The sequence below is a fragment of the Chionomys nivalis genome, chromosome 8 (assembly GCF_950005125.1).
Source record: "Chionomys nivalis chromosome 8, mChiNiv1.1, whole genome shotgun sequence".
NCBI lineage: Eukaryota > Metazoa > Chordata > Mammalia > Rodentia > Cricetidae > Chionomys > Chionomys nivalis.
The window spans coordinates 24,759,315-24,769,222 of record NC_080093.1 but is presented as its reverse complement, the minus strand read 5'-3'; the positions used below and the strand labels follow the sequence as shown (position 1 = coordinate 24,769,222).

The following is a 9,908-nucleotide window of genomic DNA, read 5'->3' as shown; positions in this document are numbered from 1 at the left end:
TCCTGTCTCTTGCATTACGCTGGGGATTGAAAACAAGACTGGGTTGCATGCATTCATTACAAACATTGTCACTGAACTATATCCCTAGCCCAAAATTATTGTTTTTGAATTGGTTATTATTAGGGAATTTTGATGAATAGATTCTCTATTTTGGATAGTGGTAGGCCAAGGGAGATATAAAACATTTGCCTCTCCTTTATTGTGTGTACCTGCTAGATAGTTTAATAATAAATAAGAAACTTTCCTCTTCATACATCTGATTTTTATAGTTTCTCTTTATTGAAAAAAAGGGATTTTTTTTTCCCTTTGAGACATAATCTCACTATGTACCCGTGGCTAGTCTGGGACTTGCTGTAAAAGTCACAAAGCCCTCACACTTGTCACAGTCATCCTGGCTGTAATGGTCTGTCCTGTCCCTTTAAGAGACAAGCCACGCCCACTCCCCCTTCCATTGGGGCAAGGGGATGTTCCTTCTGCTCCCAGTCTGTGCTCTCTCTCTGTCCAGTCCCTCTTCTGAAGAGGTGGCTGCTGCCTCTGCCTCTTCCCTCCTTTTTGCACCCTCAAGCTCTCTCTCTCCCTCTCTCACCCTCCCTCCCTCCCTCCCTCCCTCCCTCTCACTCTTCCTTTCCATAACCCACTGAATAAACTATACCCAAACCCTCACTTCAAGGTTACTTTTTTAAAGGCTGGTATAGGGATATAGTACAATAGAGAAATAACCTATCTGTAGCTCAAATAATAAAAACCCAGAGACAGATATCGGGGTTAAAGCTGAAGATCAGAAAAGCAGAGCAGTCAGCCATTGGAAAGACCTTTAACTTCTACCAAACCTTCAGATCAAAAGGTCGAGATCCTCTCTCCATGAATCTTCAGACTCCACACTCCACTGAGTTCCTGTCTCTTCCCTTTATATTCCTCTCTGTCAAGCCATATGCTCCTGTCTCCACCTCCCTAGGGCTGGGATTAAAGGTGTGTGACTCCCAAACACTGGGATTAATGGTGTGAGTCACCAAGACCTGGATCTGTTTCTGGATCAACCTTGTGTTGCCCAGGGTAGCCTTGAACTCACAGAGTTGCTTGCCTCTTTCTCAGGAGTTCTGGGATTAAAGGTGTGTGCCACCACTTCCTGGCCTCTAGTAGTTTAATTTTGCATTCTGATTTTAAGGCAAGCTTTTTTGTTGTTGTTGTTTTTTGGTTTTTCGAGACAGGGTTTCTCTGTGGTTTTGGAGCCTGTCCTGGAACTAGCTCTTGTAGACCAGCTGGTCTCGAACTCACAGAGATCCGCCTGCCTCTGCCTCCCAAGTGCTGGGATTAAAGGAGTGTGCCACCACCGCCCGGCCTTAAGGCAAGCTTTACTTTTTAAAATATCACTACACCTATGGGTTGTCATTATCAGGTTACTTTGGGTTAGCTGTTTCTGTGTAAGGATTAAGTCAAAAAGAATATCATTATCATGTCAATTGGGCAATAGAAGAAATTTGATATTATCTTTCTAATTCTAGTTTCTTATAGGTAAGATAAACAGCTTAAACCAGGCGGTGGTGGCGCATGCCTTTAACCCCAGCATTCAGGAGGCAGAGGCAGGAGGATCTTTGTGAGTTTGAGGCCAGCCTGGTCTACAAAAGCTAGTTCCAGGACAGGCTCCCAAACTACAGAGAAACCCTGTCTCAAAACGCCACACACATAGACACACACACACACACACACCAAAAAAAAAAAAAAAAAGATAAACAGTATAGTTTCTCCCTTGGTGGCATGGAAGTTCAGACTGATTCTGGTTACCTGAATTAGGGCCCAATGTAGGAATACTCAGTTCAAAGCATGGTCCACTGTCGTTTTTATTTAGCAATAGTATTTGAACTTGTTTTCAACAGATGTTTTTCATTTAAATATCTTTTGGCACTCCATGGTAGGTAAAAAATATATTTTTTTCAACTTCCTATTTTAGTGTGAAAAACATTTATTTTTCTCTTATGTGGGGTCTGGAATATGAAAAGGACTCAGTTCCATCGTGACTGTGATGGCTGAAATGGCTACAAATGGTGGGTCTGGCTCAGTGGGGATCACAAAGTTGTTACGGTCTTCATGTCCTACTTGCCAGTATGATGGGGCTTTAGGAGGCCATTAGATCATAATGATGGAACCTTCACTAATAAGATCAATACCATCATAAGAGACCCAAAGAGAGCACCTCCTCTTCATCACATGAAGACAGTGAAAAGTTGGGGGTCTGTGCTTCATAAGAGGGTGTCCAGTACAACCCAATCCCTGTAGTGGCTTGCTGACTAGTAGCTTTCAGATCCATGTGGAACAAATGTGTTTATAAGTCACCTAGTCCATGATGTTTGTTCTAGCAGCTGCACAGGATTAACTGACTTCAACTGCATTTTTCAGTTCTTTTTTACCATATTGAATCTGATGAAACAGAAATGTCCTAAATAGATCCTTCATTTCTAAGTATGGCATAGGTTTGAGCAGTTGGATGTCTTGGGCTGGCTGGTCATCATTCTATCTCCATATTCTATCTTTGCTTGGCTGTCATGGGTTTCCTCACACACAGCATGGCAGATGCATGTAGTTAGACTTAGGTGGGGTTAGCTTCAAAAGTACATATTCATACTATTTGGATAAAAAAAGGGCACTAAATCAGAGAAATGCAAATCAAAACAACTCTGAGATTCCATCTTATACCTGTAAGAATGGCCAAGATCAAAAACACTGATGACAACTTATGCTGGAGAGGTTGTAGGGTAAAGGGAACACTCCTCCATTGCTGATGGGAGTGCAAACTGGTAACAGCCCCTTTGGATATCAGTATGGCAATTTATCAGAAAATTAGGAAACAACCTTCCTCAAGACCTAGCAATACCACTTTTGGGTATATATTCAAAAGATGCTCAATTGTACCACAAGGTTATGTGCTCAACTATGTTCATAGCAGCATTGTTTATAATAGCCAGAACCTGGAAACAACCTAAATGCCCCTTGGCCGAAGAATGGATAAGGAAAATGTGGTACATTTACACAATGGAGTACTACACAGTGGGGAAAAAAATGACATCTTGAAATTTGCAGGCAAATTGATGGATCTAGAAAAGATCATATTGAGCGAGGTAACCCAGACCCAGAAAAACAAATATAGTATGTATTCACTTGTAATTGGCTTTTAGACATAAAGCAAAGAAAAACCAACCTACAATTCACAAACCCAGAGAACCTAGACAACATGAGGACCCTAAGAAAGACATACATGGATCTAATCTACATGGTAAGTAGAAAAAGCCAAGATCTCCTGAGTAAATTGGGAGCATGGAGACCATGAGAGAGGGTTGAAAGGGAAGGAAGAGGGAGGAAAGGGAGCACTGATATCCTCTGAGTTCCACACAAACACAGGCAACATACAGCTTCCACAGTCTCATAAGAACCAGAGAAGGCAACAGAAAATGAGGAGTAAAACAACTGCTCAACAAAGACCAGACACCAGCATCTAGAATTAAAATCTTCCAGAACCCAAATGCCTAGATGGCAACATAAAAACATAATGAACACCAGCATGGATAATATGTCTCACCTGGAGCCCAGTAACCCTACCACAATTGGCACTGAAAATCCCAACATAGCTGAAACACCAGACAAAGATCTTAGAATAGCATTTATGAATATGATAGAGATCCTTAAAGAGGAAATGAACAAATCCCCTAAGGAAACCTATGAAACACAAAGAAAAGGAAAGTAATAAAATAGTTCAAGTCACTGTTCTGTTCCTGTGAAGAAACACCACCACCAAGGCAACTCTTGGTAAGAAATTTAGGAATTCAGTCAAGAACCTCAGAAGCAATCCTCACCAATAGATTACAAGAGATGGAAGAGAGAATCTTGGGCATTGAAGACATAATAGGAGAAACCTTAACATTTTCTTAACCAAAGAAAATCTTAAAACAGACAACAAAAACAACAAAAAACGGACACAAAATGTCCAGGAAATCTGGGATACCATGAAAAGATCAAATCTAAGAATAATAGCAATAGAGGAGGAAGAAGAAACCCAGGTACAGAAAATATTTTCAACAAAATCATATATGAAAATTTCCCTAACCTAAAAAAGGAGATGCGTATCAATGTACAAGAAGCACACAGAACACCAAAGAGACTGGGCAAGAAAAGAAACTACCCTCGGCACATAATAATCAAAACACCAAAGGTCTGTGATAGACAATGGGGAGTTTGAAGCTGAACTGAATGCATTTTTGCATTATGATATGACTATAAGCCTTTGAGGGTCAGATAGTAGAATGCGGTGGTTTGAAAGAAAATGGCCCCCAAAGGGAGTGTCACTATTAGGAGGTCTGGCCTTGTTAGAGAAGGTGTGATCTTGCTGGAGCAAGTGTGTCACTGTGAGCTTTGAGGCCTCATATATGAGGCATACCCAGTGCCTCAGTCTACTTCCTGTTATCTGTGCAAAATGAAAAACTCTCAGTTACCTCTCCAGCACCATGTCTGTCTGCACACTGCCATGTCCCACCATAATGATGATGGACTGAAGCTGTAAGACACCCCACTAAATGATGTTTTCCTTTAAAGAGTTACCATGATCACACCATGGGACTATATAAGTAAATCACAAATGAAAAAAATAAAAACAAAGGTACAAAACAAAGAAAGAATATTAAAAGTTGAAAGAGAAAAAGACCAAGTAATATATAAAGGCAAATCTATTAGGAAAACACCTAACTTCTCATTGGAGAATTTAAACCCAGATGAGCCTGGACAGATGTTCTACAGACTCTAAGAGACCACAGATGCCAGCTAAGACTATTATATCCAGCAAATCTTTGAATTATAATAGATTGGGGAAATAAGATATTTCATGATAAAACAAAATTCAAGCAATATCTACCGATAAATCTAGCTCTTCAGAAAACACTAGAAGAAAAATTTAAACCTAAAGAGGCTAATGACACCTGTTAAAACATAAGGAATAAACAGTCCCAGACCAGCAAAATAAAAGATGGAAAACACACACACACGTAAAATAATAGGAATCAACAAACACTGCTCATTGTTATATCAGTGGTCTCAATCCTCAAATAAAATGGCACAGACTAACAGAATGGATTCAAAAACAGAATCCATCCTTCTGCTGCATCCAAGAAACACACCTTAACATCAATAATAGATAGCACCTCAGGTTAAAAATATGGAAAAAGTTATTCTAAGGAAATGGATCTAAGAAGCAAGCTGGTATAGCCATTTTAATATCTGATAAAATAGGCTTCAAAGCAAAACTAATCAGAAGAAATAGGGATGGACACCATATACTCATCAAAGGAAAAACTTACCAAGAGGATTTTGGATTTTGCAGTTTTTTAATATCCATGCACCAAACATAAGGGAACCCAAGTTAATAGAAGAAACACTACTGCAACTTAAAGAATATATTGACCTCACACACTGATAATGGCAGATTTCAATACCACACTCTTTCTAATAGTCAGGTCACCCAGATAAAAAGTAAGCAAAGAGGACAGGCAGTGGTGGCCTTTAATCCCAGCACTCAGGAAGCAGAGGCAGGTGAATCTCTGTGAGTTCGAGGCCAGCCTGGTCTACAAGAGTGAGTTTCAGGACAGGCTCCAAAGCTGCAGAGAAACCCCATCTCAAGACAAAACAAAAAAAAAATTAAGCAAAGAAATACTGGAGCTAATGGACAACCAAATGGACCTAACAGATGCTTATAGAACATTTCATCCAAACAAACACAAAACAATACCTTCTTCCTAGCACCTCACGGTACTTTTCCCAAAACTGACTGCATATTCAGACACAAAACAAGTCTCAACATAGACAAGATATTTGAAATAATAGCTTGCATCCTATCTGACCACCATAGATTAAAGATGAATATCAACAACACCAAAAACAATAAAAACCTTACAAACTCATGGACACTGAAAACTCACTACAGAATGAAAATGGCTCGACAGAAATTAAGAAACAAGATTAAAAACTTTCTATAATTAAATGGAAATGAATATACAGCATATCCAAATTTATGGGACACAGTAAAGGTAGTTCTAAGAGGCAAGTTCACAGCACTTAGTGCCTATATAAAAGAAATTAGAGTGCTCTCATACTAGTAACTTAACAGCATGCCTGAAAGCTCTAGAACAAAAAGAAGTGACTGTTGTGTGATACTTTGTGTTCTGGCAAATAAAACTTGCCTGGAGAGCAGATGGCGGAGCTAACAGCTAATTAACTATAGAGGCCAGGCAGTGGTGGCACACACCTTTAATCCCAGCTTTTGAGAGGAGGAAGCAGGAAGATCAGGAGTTCAAGGCCACCCTGAGCTGTGTGAGATTGAACCAGTCTAAAAGAAACAGCTGGGCAGTGGCTCATATCTTTGATCCCAGCACTTGGGATCTCATGCCTTTGATCCTGGTACTTGGGAGGCACACACCTTTTATCCCAGCACCAAGGAGGTAAAGACAGGAATATAAGATGGGTGGAGACAGAATCTTGGGCCCATTCAGTCTGAGGATTCATAGAGACCTGATCTCTTCCATTCAATCTGAAGATTCTTAGAAACAGCATCTCCCCCATTTAGTCTGAGGATTCATAGAGACAGAATCTCTCCTATTCAGTCTGAGATTTAGTAGAGTTAAGTTTCTGGTAGCTGGCTGCTCTGCTTCTCTGATCTTTCAGCTTTTACCCCAATATATGATTCCTGGTTTTATTTCATAAGTCTAATTAGGATCACACTTCAAGTTACAGTGACCCTTGAGATTCCACAGGGGAACTCCTACAGCCGGTAAACACTTTGAGCAAAGTAGCTGTACACAAAAATTAACTCACAAAAATGAGTAGCCCTTGTATAAATAAATGACAAATGAACTGAGAAAGACATTGGGGAAACACCTTTCATAAATGGTCCCAGATAATGCAAAGTATCTTGGCATAACTCTAACCAAGCAAATGAAAGGCCTATATGATAAAATACTTCAAGTCTTTGGAGAAACTGAAGAAGACATCAGAAAGTGGAAAGATCTCCAGTGCTCATGAATCAGTAGGATTAACATAGTAAAAATGGCCATCCTACCAAAAGCAATCTACAGATTCAGTGCGATCCCCATCAAAATTCCAACACAATTCTTCACAGATCTTGAAGAGACCTCAGCTTCGTATGGAAACATGAAAAACCCAGGGTGACAAAAACCATCTCAAATAAATAAAATAACCGCAAAAAGCTCACCATTCCTGATCGCAAGTTATACTACAAAGCTATTTACGTTTTTAAAAGAGCATGGTATTAGCATAAAAACAAACATGTTGATTAATGGAATTGAATTGAAGACCCAGACTTAAATCCACACACATATCAACACCTGATTTTTTTCTTATATAGAAGCCATAAAGACATACTGGGAAAAAGACAGCATATTCAAAAAAATTTGTTGGTAAAACTGGATGACTACATGTAGAAGAATACAAATAGATCCATATTTATCACCATACACAAAACTCAACTCCAAATTAATCAAAAACTCAACATAAAACCAAATAAATACATTGGGCTTACGAGGTTTGTCTGCACGCTGGGGTGAAATGTTTGGGCTCAGGTAGGGCGTAGTGGGATTTCTGGCTGCAGCTGCTCCCATGGCTCTTTTCTGCCTCCTCCGCCAGGATGCCTGTTTCTTGGGTCTGTGGACCCACCCACCCAGGCCGGAAACCATATGGCCACCCATTGGCAGGTTGCCTGTGTTTCGAGGGTGCCTTCACCACAGTCTTCATGAAACCGTCAGCTTTCCCAATCCTTGGCTTCAGTTAGGTTGTTGATGTGCTCGAACTGTTCTTGTTCTAGCTTAGGAAATGTCTCTCGTCATTCAGGTGTGTTACACCTTTACACCTGTGTAAGCTTTATGTTGACGTCTTTGTGTATATAAAATATCTAATTATGGATTATTACTTCAGACTTACTACTGATTAGTTAATCAGTTTAGTTTTTTGTCTACTGTTTACTCCTGTAATCATATATTTTCTACTGTCTAGTGTGTGTGTGTGTATGTATGTATTGATTTTTCGAGACAGAGTTTCTTTGTGTAGCCCTGGCTGCAGGCTGGCCTGGAACTTAAAGAGATCCACCTGCTCCTTCCTCCTGAGAGCTGGGATTAAAGGTGTGTACCAGCACGAACCTTTGTATGTGTGTGTGTGTGTGTGTGTGTGTGTGTGTGTGTTTGCAAAACAAACCCTTAAACCTTGGCAAAATCTTTGCATCACTCTTTAAAAATCTGTAAAATGGGGATAATAGTATTTACCAAAAGGGTTGTGGTGAAGAATCACTGAGTTAAATTGCATAAAACACAATGGCCAAGAACAAATTAGAAGGGCAGAAGAACAGGAATGTATTTCATAGAGCCAGCCAAAAAAACCTTCAAGGCGAAAAACAAGGCAAAAGCAGTTACTACTAATCTTAAGAAGATAAACATTATGAACGATGAAAAAGTCAACAGAATGAACAGAGCTTTTGTAGACATACAGAAAAAACTTGCAAACTTTTCAAATAGCCTTTCTCTTAAATCTGTGCAGAAAGAGCTGAAGCACCATAAAAATGAACCAGCTAATGTTGATGAAGCAACAAGACTTACTGCTCAATTGTAACACTGTGACAGTATAGCACACTCCCCCAAAGATCAATAAATTGAACATTTTATAAAACAAAACAAAACAAAAGAATAAAACAAATACATTGAACCTGATAGATGAGAAGGTAGGAACAACCTTGAACTTATTGGCACTGGAGAAAGCTATTAATGCAGACACTAAGATCAGCAAAGGCTTTGGCATGGTAAAGCACACTGTCATTCAAAAGCAGCAGCCTGCAGTACAGGAAAGGAAGCTCACCAACTGCATTCAATAGATGGGCTGTAGACCAGGCTGACCTCAAACTCAAAAGATCTGCCTGCCTCTGTCTCCTAGGCGCTGGGATTAAAGACCATGTGCCACCACCAACTTTTATTTTATTATTATTCCTGAGATGCCTGTTGGTTTTCTAATGAGAGAGAGAGAAAGGGAGTGGATCTGGATGGCAAGGGAGGTTGGGAGGAACTGGAAGAAGTAGATGGAAAGGAAACTGTAATCAGGATATATTATGTGAGAATAAAAGCTATTTTCAGGGACTGGAGAGATGACTCAGAGGTTAAGAGCATTGCCTGCTCTTCCAAAGGTCCTGAGTTCAATTCCCAGCAACCACATGGTGGTTTACAACCATCTGTAATGGGGTCTGGTGCCCTCTTCTGGCCTGTAGGCATACACACAGGCAGAATATTGTATACATAATAAATATTTAAAAAAAAACAAAAGCTATTTTCAATAAAAGAAAAATTATATTGAAACATATTGTGAAGCTGGGCCAGTTGGCCAAAGCTCATTGATCTCCAGCTGCATGTCCTTGAAGGAACACTCAGTGTACTTGGCTTGACCTGCATGATTACTCCATATCCGCCAGGGCTGCTGGATGCCCTTCAACCTGTCATCTCCTTGGCACAAGCAACACATAGTGAAGTTGTCACTGGATATAAGAAAATCCAGAAAAAAGTCTTTACTTTGTAATGTGTCTTTAAACTTTTGTTTGCCTTGAGCCAACTTTAAAGGGAAGGATGGAAGAGGAGGTAATAGATGTATTCCACAAGGAAGGAATATGTGTGGGATGGGTCGAGATTATAGAAATTGCATTTATTTCACATCCTTGTCTTGCCCTTAACTGACTAGCTGCGAGGTGATTTGAGGCAAGTTTCCTAACAGCTTTCTGATTCAGTTTTCTCAACTTTAAAATGGTGATAATATCTATCTTAGAGAACTGTCCAAAAGTTGAGATGACATGTGAAAAGCAATTTGAACAGTGCCTGGAAAATAGT

General features: G+C 39.8%; 1 pseudogene; it reads left to right on the top strand.

Moving 5' to 3' along the window:
• The first annotated feature begins 8,357 nt into the window (after nucleotides 1–8,357).
• Nucleotides 8,358–8,652, top strand: LOC130880804 (ribosomal biogenesis factor-like; annotated as a pseudogene).
• Nucleotides 8,653–9,908: the final 1,256 nt, after the last annotated feature.